Source organism: Papaver somniferum, chromosome 2 (assembly GCF_003573695.1).
Source record: "Papaver somniferum cultivar HN1 chromosome 2, ASM357369v1, whole genome shotgun sequence".
NCBI classification, from domain to species: domain Eukaryota; kingdom Viridiplantae; phylum Streptophyta; class Magnoliopsida; order Ranunculales; family Papaveraceae; genus Papaver; species Papaver somniferum.
The window spans coordinates 40,156,706-40,173,383 of NC_039359.1; positions in this window are offsets into that span (position 1 = coordinate 40,156,706).

The following is a 16,678-nucleotide window of genomic DNA, read 5'->3' on the forward strand; positions in this document are numbered from 1 at the left end:
TCTCCTCGCCAATCAGTTCATTCTCCTGTTAATTTCCCTCCTCTTTCCGATCTGGTATGCGTGTATTTTGAATTTCTCTTATTGTGCCAAGGTATCTTGCCTATAATTGTTTTTCTTAATATCCATCTTCTCTCATTTTTTTAGAATATGGAAAAACGTGACGGCGCTCAAAGGAAGGGAAGCGGTTCGAATCAATCTATTAAAGGAAACGAATCTGGCAGCGCCAATGGCAAGTGTCAGAAATCAACTACCATAGTTTCTCAGGGCGTGAACGTGGATGCTGAACTGATGGCTATTCCGGAGGATCCCAAATTTCAATACCCGCATATCGTGTCTTCGGCGGAGGCTGGTGTAGATAACCGTTACATTCTAGTACATGGATTTTGGGTGCCTTCTTCTAAAGCAGCCACCTATCGTCGCATAGTGGAGAAGTTTGGTCATATGTGCATTCATGAAGAAATGCCTGTCAATTCCTTGATCGTGGATACCGAGGACTTACTCGACATAGCGGAAGGGCTTTCTTTGGTGGAGGAAACTCCAATTGATCCGGCTGTTTTGAGGAAGTGGGACGCTAACATTCAGACCCTGATGGCTCTTCGCTTCCCCATCAAATGGCTCAAGGAATTGTTGGACTCAGCAAAGGCTAGTCATAGTGCGCGGATCACCCTACCTCGTGAAATTGAAGAATTGGAACGAGAGTACCAGCAGCTGCTCGACGTCGCAAACGCGAAGAAGGAAACGTATGATCAGCTTATGGCGGATGTGGGCCGTACTACCCAGGAGTTGAAATCCGCTTGTGATGCTGCTGAGGAAGTCAATGGGCGTTTGACCAGGAAGAAGGCCGAATTGGTGGCTTTAGATATTTTTTAATGATCACTTTTGAAACCCTTTTCTTTTTATTGGTGAGGTTGAAGATTCTATGGTTTGCTTTTCTTTCATTGGACATGTGTTATTGTTTGTTTGGTTTAATTATATTTATTATTATGGTTGGATAGTATTAAATATGATATCCCTTATGTTTTATTATAAGTATGGGTGAATACGTCTGATGCCCTTCATATTTATTTTTATAGTTTGTTCCTTATTTGGTTGCTAGCTATATTTCTGCAGTTGATGGCTTGTCGTCTTCATGGGTATACTTTGGATTTCGCTCCGGTACCATCACTAGTTGTTCCTTATGAAAAGGATCATGAGCTAACTCGCTTGCTATTGGTAAAAGCTGAAGTGGAGATACTTAGGGAAGTTAGGATGGTAAGCAGAACGTCTACGCGTGCCCGCTTTGACGAGCTGCATGAGACTTATTCAATGGCTCGAGGTGCACAAATATCCAGGCGTGTCACTATATCCATTCAGCGTGCCTTGGATAATGCCATAACCGCTCGAAATAAAGCTGAGCGTTTATACCAGGAAGCGCTAATCATGATGACGGATATTGAGCAGGCAATAACCGACTGTCATGCTTTTGTTTCTCAGCAGGCGGGTCCGAGCCTTCCCGGATGTACTTTAACCTTTTGTGTTGTATCTTCTCTTATCCATCATACTGATATGAGGGCGGAATTAGCTCGTTTACTCATTTTGAAAGATGATGTTGGTATGTTGCGGACCAATCGCCTAATGGTGTTGGATAAAGCCCGGAAGGCTTATGATGAGTACGGAAACATTAGGCATAGCTCGACAAGCTTGTGCTTCTAGTGAAGTTCATCAAGTTTTGGAGGAAATGCGTAGCGCTTTACTGACTCTACTATTCAGTATGGGGAAGCTCAGTTGATGATGCAAGACTTAGACGAGGACATTTCCTACTGTCGTTCTCTTATAGCCGGCTCTTTTTCATTATTTTAAGGAGTCTTTATGTTCATCATCTTGTTTTTTGTAATAAATATTATCTTGATTATCTTGTTATTTGGATTATATATATATATGAGAGCTTGCTTTAGTTAATCACTGAAACATTGTTAAAGTTTTCTTCTCTTTTCCATTTACCTGAGTTATGGATGGTCGCATTAGATTGGTTCTTGAGATAAAGTATCTAAGTCATCTTCTCCGCGTGATGTGCCTTGCTCGAGATAATTTTGAAGTTGACAATGCAAGTGGGCATGAGCAACTATCTGCTTCGGATCATCTTGTGAAGAGGATTCAGAGTGAGGGCGCTCTTCCTGACTTATCGCTTCTCGAGCATCGTGGTTATTTCCATGAACAACGCATGCTTACCCATTTTCGTTGTGTTGAGGCGGATCATAGCGTGAGGTCTATTGAGGCCGCTTTATCTGAAGTTCAATCAACATTACATGTATTACCATGAATTTTTTTTTCTTTTTTTAAGGGGTAGTTATGACGGTAGTTATGAAGTAGTAATAAATGCATCCTTGTACAAATTTCTATAAATAGGCTCTTATTGTTGGTATGATGTTTTATTCTCTAATTCTGCTTATTGTATTTTCACTAAGTTCTTTATGGATGAGCGTTTACATGGTTATGTGTTGGTTCTAGTTTCTGTGCCGGCGTTGATATCCCCTTTTATGAGAGGTTCTGAACTAGACCGACTACGGCTTGTGAGAGCTGAGATAGCACTAATCAGAGAGAAGAGGCTGGCGGGTCGTGCGGAGGCATGCGCTCAGTTTAAAAAGCTGTATGAGGCATTTCTAAAAGCTCGGGCAATTCAATCGTCCGGACCAATCTCTTTCGAAATTCAGAGTGCTTTGGATGATGCTGCTTCCGCCCGGCATGCAGCTGATCAATTAGTACGAGAGATAAATCTTACCCTGTTAGACATTGAGAAAGTTATTGCGGATTATAGCACTTTCGCTGCTCATTTTCCCAGTCACCGGATGCATGGTTATGCTTTGTATTTATGTATGATACGTGCCTTGATGCATCCTGCGCTTAAGCCAGTTGAACTGGCACGATTATTGGTGTTAAAGAGTGAATTGAGATCTTTACGGACTCATAGGTTAGTTGTACAAGGGCATGCGCGCAAAGCATTGGAGGAGCAAGAGGATACTTCCTAAGTAGCTCGTCAAGGTAACACATCTGAGCGGATTTTGTTCGAGGTACATCAACTGCTTGGAGATATACGAGTAGCTTTAGCCGTATCTACCACTCAGAGTGAAGAAGCGCTTATGATGATGCAAGATGTGGACCAAGAGATTGCTCACTGTCGTATGCTAATTGCGCTGAGTCGACTTGAAAGTTATCCCCCTCCCCCCCCCTTTTTTTTGGATATATAACTTAGTTTTGTAAACAAAAGGTTATGGTCTTGTTCTTGTTCAAGTTCTAATGGAAGAGTCGGTTAATGAATTACATTTGTCTCTTAGGCAACTAAAAGTGAAACTATTACAGGCTATTGTCACTGGTAATGTTCGACTTGTTCAAGAGTGTGAGGGGATGTTTGGGATCAGTCAAGTGCAATATTTTCAAGCTATAGATCTTTATGCTAACCGACTAAGTACCAGCCGGGTGGACCCCTCGATAGAAAATGTGATGGCTGCCAATGAGGCTTTTAAGGCATTTGTGGATGCTCGTCATCGGATGGAACGTATGGAAGACATCCTGGCTATTGCTCGTATCCGGCTGAGGCGTGCGAACTCAGTTCTTTCGTTGTTCCTTTAACCTATGTTACTGTGTTATTCTTCTTTTACGCTTTTCTTGTCTTGGGCGTGTAGAAGTTCTTTTAAGAATGCCGCTATTATAGAGTTTCGTGCTGTTTTGTCACCTTAATCAATGAATTCTGTTTGATTATCCTGTCTATTTTATCATGTCCTTTTAATTCGTTTGTCCGCGCATCTCATCAAATTATATGCGGGATTTTGATCCTTTCTCGGACTATTAGTGCACTTCATCTAAAAGCCATGCACGGAGCCTAGCCCTTTCTTGGACTATTGTTGCACTTCATTTGAAGCCATGCACGGAGCCTAGCCCTTTCTTGGATTATTGGTGCACTTCATATAAAGTCATGCACAAATCCTATCCCTTTCTTGGACTATTGGTGCACTTCATCTAAATTCATGCACGAAGCCTAGCCCTTTCTTGGACTATTAATGCACTTCATCTAAAGCCATGCACGGAGCCTAGCCCTTTCTTGGACTATTAGTGCACTTCATCTAAATACATGCACGGAGCCTAGCCCTTTCTTGGACTATTGATGTATTTAGATGTATTTAATCACGGTATATGCTAGGATTCATCATGACTCAGTTCGAATATAAAATAGATAATTTATTATTTTCAGCCATCCGGCGTACATTAAGTTATTCAAGCATAGTAAGTTTTGAGCCATTTACCATTGATAGGAGTATTAATGCGGGAGCTGTTCATCCTCTTTAGGTAATAATATCCACTTTCTGCTTCCTCACTTATCATGTAAGGACCTTGCCAGTTATCAGCAAACTTACCTGCTTTCTTATTACGTTGGATGTGTGGTGCGATTTTCATCACTACATCATTCACGTTGAAGACTCGTTCTTTCACCTTTTGGTTATAGTACCTTGTTGTCCGTTGTATATACTTATCCGCGAATCTCTCAGCCTTGGCTCGTCGCTCTTCTAAGGTGTCCAGGTGTGAAAATCGGCTGACATCATCCGGAGTAGTGAGACTAGTCATGGCCACACGCGCGGATGGTATGGAAATTTCCGATGGTAGTATCGCATCTTCTCCATACACCAGGGAATAAGGGGACGCGCCTGTGGAACTTCTTTTGGAGATACGATACGCCCAGAGTGCAAGCGGTAGCTGTTCGTGCCAGCTCCTGTGATGATCATATACCATTCAGCTTAATATTCTTAACAATGTTTTGTTGGTAACTTCTGCCTGTCCATTACCCTGCGGGTAGTAGACAGTCGAGGTGTGGAACTTGATCCCGTATTGATCCAACATATCTATGACAGTTTGATTAAAGAAATAGGTACCATTATCTGAGCGTATGATCATAGGTGCCCCGAATCGACAGATGATGTGCTCTTTGATGAACGCGGCAATTGTTGCGCCCGAGTAGTCTCGGAGTGGTATAACTTCAACCCATTTGGTAGAATACTCGGTTGAGGTGATGATATACTTGTGACGCAGGGACGAGGTTGGGTTTATCGACCCAATGACATCAAGTCCCAGCTGTGAAAAGGCCAAGGGGTGACGACGCTATGCAGCCAGGTATGTGGGGCGTGGATTAACGATCTGTGACTTTGACATTGCTGACATCTATTTATGTGTTCCGCGGTATCGAATTCCATTGTCGGAAAGTAATATCCAGCTTCTTGTAGCTGTAGGAAGAGCTTCCGCATACCTTGGTGCTCGCCATTGTGGGTTGTAGCCATGACTGTTTCCGCCTCTTCCTGTGATAGAAAACGTAATACCTTGCCTCCGAAACTCTTCCTATAAAGGACGCCTTCACTTAAGAAGAATCATCCAGACTTCCTTTGAATTTTTAATGCCTCTTGTCTGTTTGACGGCAGGCGCTCATGATGGAAGAAATATATATAGGGTTGTCTCCAGTCTACTATCTCCGCGCTTCATATTTCTGTTTGTTGCGGGGGTGCTTGGAAATCATCGCATTTGTCTTGGACCACAGCTGCTTGAACTGCCATGTTTGTCCAGTATACGCCCATCCTTTGTAACCGTCGATATAATGGGATTCCCCCTGTCTGTCCGCATGACTCCTCATGGATGCGATTCAATATTTCTTGTGCCTATGACTTTCCTATGCACCGTGACAGAGCGCTTCCAGATGTTCAAAAGTACAATGCTCCTCGTATTAAAATAAATTGCTTTAGTACTTTGACGGGCAACACTTGATCGTCCGCCCCTCTAGTCAGATCTTCAATATACGCTGTTCTCTAATCATCCTTTCGCTCGAATGCGGCGTCCTCTTTCCATGTGCTGGGCAGTGCTCTTCTTTTTACTACTATAGTGCCTTCATCAGATTCATTTAATTGTATCTTAGCCGCCAGCGTAGCCATAGCGTCCGCGTGTTTGTTAGCGGACCTTCTTGTATGCTCCACGACGGTGCTTCCCCTTCTTGCAATCAACTCTTTGGCTTCCGCTCGATATGGCGCCAGATGTGCTTTTTTTACCTGAAAGTCGCCCGATATTTGGTTTGTGACTAGCTTTGAGTCTCCTTTGACATCAATGGCTCCCAGGTTGAGCTCCTCTGCCAATCGTAATCCGAGGATTACTGCTTCATATTTCGCCACATTGTTTCTACATTCAAAGTCTAGCTTGAAATCCAATGATAACAATTCTTTCTTAGGTGTTTCGAAGACTATTCCTGCTCCTCCATAAGAGCCATATGAAGACCCATCAAAGACATTGTCCAGCGCTCCTCTTCTTCGAGTTCCACTACCTCACCATGTATTTCCTCACTTATCTCTGTCATGTCCATTCCTGGGAATGCTGCTAAAAAGTCCGCGAATACTTGCCCTCGTACTCCTTTCGACCGCTGATATTTTAGTTCAAACTCAGATAATTGTAGCAGCCAGCATGCTATCCCGCCGGATAATACGGGTTTTATTGCTAAGTAGGCAATTGGATTAGCCGTGCCACCACTATGGTTTCATGCGCGAGCAGGTACGATCGTAACTTTTGCATGGCATAGATGAGTGCTAAGCATGCTTGCTCTGCCCTTGAGTATCTGAATTCCACATCTCTGAACCCTCCGCTGATATAATGGATTGGGCGTAATTGGTCGTTTCCAAGGTCTTGAGCTAATAATGCTCCAATCGCCACGTTGGTAAACGTTGTATACAAATAGAGAGGCTCGCCTTTGACAGGGGGTCGTAGGACTCTAGCGCTGATCAAGCATTCCTTGAGCTTCTGGAAGGCTTCCTCTTGATCCTCACCCCACTCGGACGATTTGTTTTTCGAAATAGTGATGTAAACGCGCACAACAGTTGCGCCAGGCCCGGAATGAACCTCCGAACGTAAGACACCGTACCAATAAAAGTTTGTAGCTCTTTTTCATTTGCCGGCAATCTCATAGTGGTTATTGCTTCGACTTTGTCCGGATCGATTTGTATTCCTTTGTCAGTGACAACAAACCCTAGAAATTTTCCGGAAGTGACACCAAACGCGCATTTGAGAGGATTCATTTTCAAGTGGTATTTTCTACATCTGTTGAAAACGTGCCTCATATGGTTAAGATGATCCAGTCGTGCTCGAGATTTTACCACCACATCATCAATGTATACTTCCATGATCTGATGCATCATGTCGTGGAATATCGCTACCATGGCTCGTTGGTAAGTGGCGCTCGCGTTCTTCAATCCAAAGGGCATGACTGTGTAAAAGAAATTTCCGTATGGAGTCTGGAAAGCCGTCTTGTGCGCGTCCTCTACCGATATTTTGATTTGGTTGTATCCGCTAAATCCATCCATGAAAGAAAACATACCATATTCGCTCGTATTATTTACCATTATGTCAATGTTCGGTACCGGAAAATCATCCTTAGGACACACTCGGTTTAGGTCTCGATAGTCGACGCAGCATCGGATTTTTCCATTCTTTTTCTCTACTGGGACGATGTTAGCTAACCATGTGGGGTGTTGGATTGGTATAATGAAGTTAGCCTTCAACAGCTTCTCCACTTCTTCCTTGATAGACAACTCTACCCTTTCAGAAAAGTTACGCCTCCGGTTGATACTCGGGTGAGACATTGAGGTTGTGTGCGATCAGGTTGCTGTCGAGGCCCGACATCTCGTCATGCGTAAATGCGAACACATCTCTATACTCGCAGAGCAGTTTAATCAATCGTGATTTTTCTTCTTCTTCTAGATGCTTGCTGATACGCACGCATCATGGTTCTCCTTCTGAGCCAAGGTTCACTTCTTCTAGTCCGTCCATAGTTGGATCGGGCTTCGTCTTTTCCTCAGGTAAATCTTTTATCATTTTCTCTACCGAAATCAAGGGTTCTACTTCTTCTTGACAATCTTCTCCAAGTGGGGTCGCTTCCATCATGTTTTCTTCGTCCGCCGATGACATGGCGCAGTCGTGTTGTTAACTGGAAGCTTCCCCGGAAAATTGCTATAAGCGGTAAACGTGTCCACCCTCTGGTCGTGAGAAACGTTTGAATTGAGTGTTCTTTGTTCCGACTATAGATCGTTTATTTCCCGTTGCGGGTCCCATCCTTGAAGGACTGAAAACGGATTTGGCATTTACTTTTACTTCTGCCTATGGTTGGAATTCTTCCCACTTACGGAGGGTGATAAAACACTCTGTTTGTCCGCCTTGGTCTACAGCTGGTTGTGTGTAGAAAACCGCATGTGCCATGTAAGCCTCTTCTGGACCAAACAGATTGCTCTTAGCTAGGATACATAATTGTCTTCCTCCGATATTGTTCTTAACACATTTATGATACGTAGATTCCACCACCTTGTGGTTCAGAACCCATCCCCACCTTAGTAAGACATGAAACGTGATATCATCCTCGAGTACGTAGAAAGGCGTGAGCACTCTGATGGGTCCAATCTTCATCATCATATGTACTTTTTCCATTGTCGTCTGGGTTTGTCCGCCAACCCCCCTTACAGTCGTTGCGCGCATTTTAATTGACGCTCTTGGTACTCCTAAGGACTCCAATGTGTGCAATGAAATCATGTTGAGGGATGCTCCGCCGTCTATAAAAGCTCGCTTGAGAGGCTTCTTGTTGATATGGGTTGTGAGGTACAAGGGCCGGAGGTGCTCTCCCGGATAACATATATCTTCATCAGTAAAGGTGATAGCTTCCCGCGGCAACGGATTGTACGCCTTGCCAGATGCGATGGCTGCAATAGCTTTGGATGCTTTGCCGATTTGATCATCGCTAAAATCAAGTGAATCAAAGAATTGTTGGGCTAAGACTGTTTGGGCGAATTTTCTAGCGACTCCGGTCGTATCTGAGAAGGTAGCCGTCTCAGTTGCCTCGTATGCCTCCTCTTCCTTATCATCTTCCCATGGTCTCCGGGTTTCTTCTTTTGTAGGTTCATGGGATATCATCATGATTTGGTGCTGAGGGAATGGATCCTTCTGAATGCTTTGCTCTCCTATTTCTAGCTCTCCTCTGGCTCACTTCCTTTGCATTATATAACGTAGAGAAAAACATTTCACAGTCGGATGATGGACTCTTCTGTGATAATGGCAGTACCGTTCATGCATTTTATCCGCTGCGGTTGGTTCGTAACCACAGGTGGCAGAGTTTCTTCTTTGTTAGCGAAAAGTCCTACTATCTTCTCCCTGCTGCATGATAGTGGTGGCGGATTTGGTCTCCCTCCGTCTGTTTGATAGACGCATTTATGTGTCTAATATAACCCAATTGTATATTGTGTTAGTACCCATTTTTGTACTTATTATGGCTTTTTATGTCCCTGTAGGTATTTCTGGAGAAATAAGCTTTTGCGGCGAAATTGGCTAAAAAAGTGGTTTTTGCGCTCGTGGGAGAAAATTACTATACGGACTCTCACTTTGGATAAGGGGTAACCTAATTACTAAGGGGTGACCCATTTCCAAGCAGCTGCTAAAGGGACACTAGAACTGGATAAGGGGAGGTCATCTTCATAGTTTCAAACTAAAAAAAATGGCGGGAAAATGCATGCAAGAACTGGCAGATTTTGTGTTCGATCTTGGAGCTGTTTTAGAGCGATTCAATGGGTGTATTTGGTATGTATGGACTCTACAAGACATAAGGGGCCTGTTTAAATCGTCTAGACCCAGCCAATTGGGCTGGATAAGTCGGAAAAATCACACGAAGTCCAAACAGGGACACGTACTTTCTGTTGAAGTTTCAAAGATTTTTTGAGAGAGTTTTGGGCGAGTATCACGCTGGATAGACTCTCTATAGTATTATTCAAGTCCTGGGAGAGTCTTGGAGAAAGTTTATAGCTAACAAACGCGTACAGGGAGATGACAGGAGAGATATTCTCTCAACAGCGCAGAGAAGAGAGAAGAAAGAAGAAGTCGGATTCACTCGAGATTTTTGGGGGTTTGATAGCTATATAAGTGTTGTTTCGAGTCATAAGAAGAGTTAGAAAAGTTTAGAGAGAAAGAGGAGAGATTTCAGAGCCGAAACGAGGAAGATACCATTGATTGTTGCTGCTGCTGCTGCGAGGAGGAAGAACGTGAAGAACAGACTCTCCAAAGCCGTCGTTTATCAACAGTGACATCGACTGTCAATTGTGGGTCGTAGTTCTTCAACGACAACAACACTTAAGCTTTGTCGTTGATTCTGGACGCCTTCTGTGGGTCGCAAAATTCTGTTTTACATCATTTTCTTGTCTTTCTCTTCATTGTAAAACACTTTTGAGCATCAATGAAATATTTTGAGAGGTTTTCCAACATTATGAGCAGCTAAATTCTTGGTGATTGAGGCAATGGAGGATCTATTCACTCATGATTGATTGGTAAATTCTTTTTATAATTTCTTAATTATTTATTTTATTTAATTCACTTGGATCAATAAAAAAAGAGATAAAAATGGTTTTCTTAATTAGTTGTGAATCAGTTTGATGTTTTATGCTTAGAATTAATTCTTTGATAAATCATGCTTAAGGATTACAATTTAATATTTGGACACCTTATAGATTAATAAGTGATTTAATGGAAAAAGAGCTAGATAATAATTATGAAATATTTTTGTAACCAATCAACTTGAAGTAATAGAGAATCCGGAGCCTTAGTCCATTTTAAATCTTGACATCACTCTTTGAAAATTAATTTGCTTTATTTTTATTAAATCAAAAAAAAAAAGGTTACCTTCACAAGTTCGAAAAGAACCCCTTTTACCACTATCTACAATCACTATTTGAAAACTATCAAATTTTTGGCGCCGCCGACGCGGACCTGTGTTTAGTTAGCATTTTTTTTTTAGATTTTTATTATTTTTGTTCTTCTTTACGTTTTTGGTTTTTTTTTGTTTCCTTGCAGATTTTTGAAGTTGGAGCGAGAGATAAATTTGCCAAAGCTTGTGGTGATTTACTTAAAGTTTGGGAGCGAAAAGCAAAGCTAAAGGAGCGAAAGAAGAAGAATTTTATTTATTTATTTTGATAAAAAGAGAGAAAAAAAGAGAGACATTTTTTGTAATTTTTTTTATTAGACTTTCTTTTCTTTTGTATTTTTTTATGGACTTTGGACATTAATTTTGGGACATTTTATTTTTATTTTTTATACCCTACGGAAGGGTACCCTTAAATATAAACTGTTTGCAGGGAAGGACGACGATTACAATATCGTCTCGGCCCCTCGGGTTCGCACACGGCATAGGAGTCGTGGCCCGAGTCGACTTCAGCGGTTCTTCGCCCGTCTGGCACGGGAGGTAAAATTCTAAACACCCGCGAATCTCCTGCAAGCGGGTTACTGGACTCCTTAAGGTGCTAATTGTTTGAGGACGAACCGGACTGTTTTTATATTCCTAGTAAAGGGCAAGGACTGGACCATATAAGATAAGGGTTCGGATTTCATCACCGCTCCCTTCTTGCCCGCCTTAGGAAAACGAAACCTAAAGCGAACCTAAGCCTAAAATTTGGACTAGAAAGAGACCTATAGGGTATCGAGCTTAACAGGACAATCATTCGAAAAATATTGGTTACTCTTTTAAGCACACCTTGAAGTTCTTGACGGTTACTGCGAGTTGAATGCGTGACTGCGCCGCATTGGATCGGTGAGGTTTTGGGTATCAAAGCTCCACTGAGCTTCCCTCGCCTCGATTCAACTTGCTTTAACTCGGATTGATTCCAGAGGGGTTTGCTCAAATTGTAAAGAATTCCCTTTCGAAGGATTAGAAGCTGGTCTAGAAACAATCTAAGTGGAGCCATCATGCTTGTTGTTTGCTAGAAATCTTTAGGTTTGCTGTGGTAAAGTCGAGTCAGGCTGTTGTGTGATTGCTAGAACCTTCCTGTTAGGATTTTTATTTCTTTTGAATTCTTTTTAGTGTATGCCCGATTTTGTTAGGGCTTGGAAAGAGATACTCTAGGTCGATTGATTAGCGAAAAACCTAGTAGTTCTTCTGATTTAAGCAGGGAGCTCGAAGACTCTTCTTGGAGAGCCCTGTTTTTGGAAACTTCAGTTTTGAGAATTTATCTTGAGTGATAAAAGTACCCCTAGTACTTCGTTGTGCCAACGATGGCAACTTTGAAAGATTACATGTTCCCAACTAGGACAACGAGCTTCATGCATTAAATTGCCAGCCACTACGGCTAATTTGAGATAAAACCTAGTATTCTTCAGATGATCCCTATATTCTTAGGAAAAGATGATGAGAACCCTTATTTCCATATTAGGGACTTTGAGGAAATCTGTGGGACAATTAGAATAAAAGACCTTACTGATGAAGTCTTGAAACTTAAGATGTTTCCCTTTTCTTTGAGAGATAAAGCCAAGACCTGGCTTAACAACCTACCGTCTGAATCCATAGAAACATGGCAGGAACTTATCGCTGCCTTCTATATGAAATTCTACCCTAAGCATAAAACTGCAGCTGTTAGGCAGAAAATTAGTGCTAGTGTGCAACAAGAGGGAGAGTCTCTTTATAGGTTTTTAGAGCGATTCAATGATCTCCTATCTCAGTGTCCTCACCATGGATTTGATAATATGAAACTTGTACAGATTATTTATGATGGTTTAGACTATTCGACCAAAGCCATGGTTGAGTCTATGTGCGCTGGTGAGTTCACTAGTAAAAATGCTGATGATGCTTTTGCCTTCTTAGGAGCTATCGCGCTGAAAAATCCCAACAGTGGGAATCTTGTGTTGAACCCCCTAAAAGACTCTTGGTCAATAGAAGTAGCACCAATATGGTAGATACGAGTTTTGCGTCAGATGCTAAGTTTGCTGCTTTATCCAGAAGGTTAGAAGCTTTAGAAATGGGTCAGACTAAAAATAGGTCCCTTGTTGAACCTAATAGAGCCTCTCAAGTCTCTAGTTGTGGAATAGAGCCCGATAATTCGTTTTGGGAAGGTCAGGTTAGTGAAGAGCAAGCCCATGCTGTCTATAACAACTCTAGGTTTGAGAACCGTCAGAAGTTTGACCCATACTCAGAAACCTACAACCCTGGTTGGAGAAACCATCCTAATTTCTCTTGGTCTAAAGGCCAGAGTCAAGGCCAGTCTAGCAATTCTCAGCCTCCCCCAGGTTTTGGTTTTAAGAACTCTTCAGGTCAAACCCAGTTTCAGAACACTTCCGAGAAAAAGATCTCTACCTTAGAGGATACTCTCACTATGTTAGCAAATAACCATGAAATGCTAACAAAGAACCACATGAGCTTTCAACAAGAAACTAGGCAAGAATTGAAGAATAATTCCCAGAGTCTTGCCAAATTAGAACTTCAAGTAGGACAAATAGCTAAGTTCATAAGTGAGAGAGAAGATGGAAGGTTCCCTAGTCGTACTGATCCCAACCCAAAAGGAGAGAAATCGTACAATCATGTGAATGCTGTCACAACCCTTAGGAGTGGAAAGAAAGTTGACAACAAGGTTGCCATGCCTGATAGTGAACATGCTGTAGTTCACCCTGCTGAGCCAGAAAATGAGGAGACTGATAGAGTCTCCAAGAGACCAATGAGGGTCCTGTTGAGCCCGGCTTTGTTCCCAGAGCCCCATTCCCACAGCTGCTAGTTCCGACTAAGAGGGAGTCCAACTTTAATGATATATTGGAGGTTTTTAAGCAGGTTAATATCAACCTTCCATTATTAGATGCAATTAGGCAGATTCCCTCTTATGCCAAGTTCCTTAAGGACTTGTGTACGCGAAAGCGTAAGCTCAGTGCAGAAGAAAGCCTTCATAGCTAGTCATGTGAGTTCTATTATTCAGAATACCACTACTCCTAAGTATAAAGACCCAGGGTCCCCTACCATTGCTTGTACAATAGGTAAGTACCGTGTTGAGAAAGCTTTGCTTGACTTAGGAGCCAGTGAATTTACTTCCATATCATGTGTACCTTAAGCTAGGACTTGGTGAGATGAAACCTACCCAGATAACACTTCAGTTAGCTGATAGGTCCGTTAAAGTTCCTCGTGGTGTGATCGAGGATGTTCTCATAGAGGTTGACAAGTTTATTTATCCAGTGGATTTTGTTATCTTAGATACCCAACCTGTCCCTGACCCAGAGAACCAAATACCAGTGATTTTAGGTCGCCCGTTTTTAGCTACATCCAATGCGATCATTAACTGTCGAAATGGTATTATGAATTTGTCTTTTGGTAATATGACTATTGAGCTGAATATTTTTAATATTAGTAAGCTACCCTCTGAACTAGATGACTCGAATGTAGAAGAGGTGAACATGATAGGAACATTAGTCGAGGAGTCATTACCAAACACTTTGTTAGAAGATCCATTAGAAAAATGCCTAGCTCACTTTGGGATTGATTTTGATGATGATAATGTAATTAATGAGGTGAATGCTTTGTTAGATTCAACCCCTTTGTTAGATACTAGTAATGGATGGAAACCTAAGTTCGAACCACTACCAGTTTCTAAGTCTACCCTAGTTCCTTCTTTAGAAGAGCCTCCTAAGTTGGACCTAAAACCATTGCCAGATACCCTGAAGTATGTGTTTTTAGGCCCGTCTGAGACTTTACCTGTGATTGTTTCTTCCGACTTGGATATAGATCAGGAAAGTAGGCTAGTAACCGTCATTCAAAACAACAAAGAAGCTTTAGGGTGGACCATAGCAGACATTAAGGGTATAAGTCCTACTGTTTGTATGCATCAGATCTATTTAGAGGAAGACACCAAACCTTCTAGGGAGATGCAACGTCGACTAAACCCCAATATGAAAGAAGTAGTTCGAACTGAGGTTCTTAAGCTATTAGATGCAGGAATTATCTACCCTATTTCAGACAGTAAGTGGGTCAGCCCCGTTCAGGTTGTTCCCAAGAAATCTGGTATTACTGTAGTCCAGAATAATAACAATGAGTTAATCCCGACCCGAATGACCACGGGTTGGCGTGTTTGTATTGACTATAGGAAATTGAACAAGGTCACTAGGAAGGACCACTTTCCCCTTCCCTTCATTGACCAGATGCTAGAGAGATTAGCTGGACATAGTCACTACTGCTTTTTAGATGGCTACTCTGGATATAATCAGATCGTTATTGCCCCAGAAGACCAGGAGAAAACCACTTTTACCTGTCCCTTTGGTACCTTTGCGTATAGACGCATGCCTTTCGGGCTATGTAATGCCCCTGCGACTTTTCAGCGTTGCATGATGAGCATATTTTCTGACATGGTAGAACGGTTCTTAGAGGTCTTTATGGATGATTTTTCAGTGTTTGGTTCGTCTTTCGATGAGTGCTTGCATCATTTGTCATTAGTTTTGACTAGGTGTAAGGAAAAGAATTTAGTGCTTAATTGGGAGAAATGTCACTTTATGGTTCGTTCAGGAATTGTTCTAGGGCATATTGTATCTTCAAAGGGTATAGAGGTGGATAGAGCAAAAGTTGACCTTATTAAAACTTTACCGGTCCCAAAAACCGTAAGAGATATTAGGTCATTCTTAGGACATGCTGGTTTTTATCGTCGTTTCATTAAGGATTTTAGCTTGATGTCTAGACCTCTTTGCAATTTGCTTGCAAAAGATGTTAAGTTTGTTTTTGATGATGCTTGTTTAGAGGCTTTTGAGAAGCTTAAGTCATTACTCACTACCGCCCCCATAGTCCAGGCACCCAACTGGAACCTACCCTTTGAGATCATGTGTGATGCTTCAGATTATGCTATTGGTGTTGTGCTAGGTCAGCGAGAAAATAAGTTACTTCATGTGATTTACTATGCTAGCAAAACTCTGAATGATGCCCAGTTGAACTATACCACTACCGAGAAGGAACTATTAGCCATTGTGTTTGCCTTAGACAAGTTTAGACCCTATCTCTTAGGTTCTAAGATCATCATATATACTGATCATGCTGCTTTAAAATATCTTTTGTCTAAGAAGGATACTAAACCTAGATTGATTAGGTGGATTCTGTTGTTGCAAGAGTTTTCTCCAGACATTAGAGACAAAAAGGGTGCCGAAAATGTTGTAGCAGATCACTTGTCTAGGCTAGTTGTTAGTTCCCCAGATGATTCCCTTCCTATAAGGGATAGCTTTCCTGATGAACAATTGTTCTTGTTACCCATTACCTTGGTATGCGAATATAGTGAACTATCTTGTTACTGGTCGAATGCCCCACATTGGGGTAAACAAGATCGTTCTAGATTTTTAGCTGAGGTTAAGCACTTCTTTTGGGATGATCCTTATTTGTTTAAGTATTGCCCAGACCAGATTATTAGGAGATGTATACCTGAGAGTGACCAGTCCAGTATTATTTCCTTTTGTCATGATCATGCTTGTGGGGGTCACTTTAGTGCTAAGAAAACTGCTGCTAAGATATTGCAGTGTGGATTCTATTGGCCTTCGTTGTTTAAAGACTCCCACAGTTACTGCGTTACTTGTGAACGATGCCAGAAATTAGGAACCATTTCCCGTAGGAACATGATGCCCTTGAACCCTATTTTAATTGTTGAGGTCTTTGATGTGTGGGGTATTGACTTTATGGGTCCGTTTCCTAATTCTTTTGGTAACCTATACATCCTTGTCGCCGTAGACTATGTCTCTAAGTGGATTGAGGCGGTTGCGTGTAAAACCAATGACCATAGGGTTGTGATTGAGTTCTTGAAAAATAATATACTTACACGTTTTGGTACACCGCGAGCTATAATTAGTGATGGAGGGTCGCACTTTTGTAATGGGA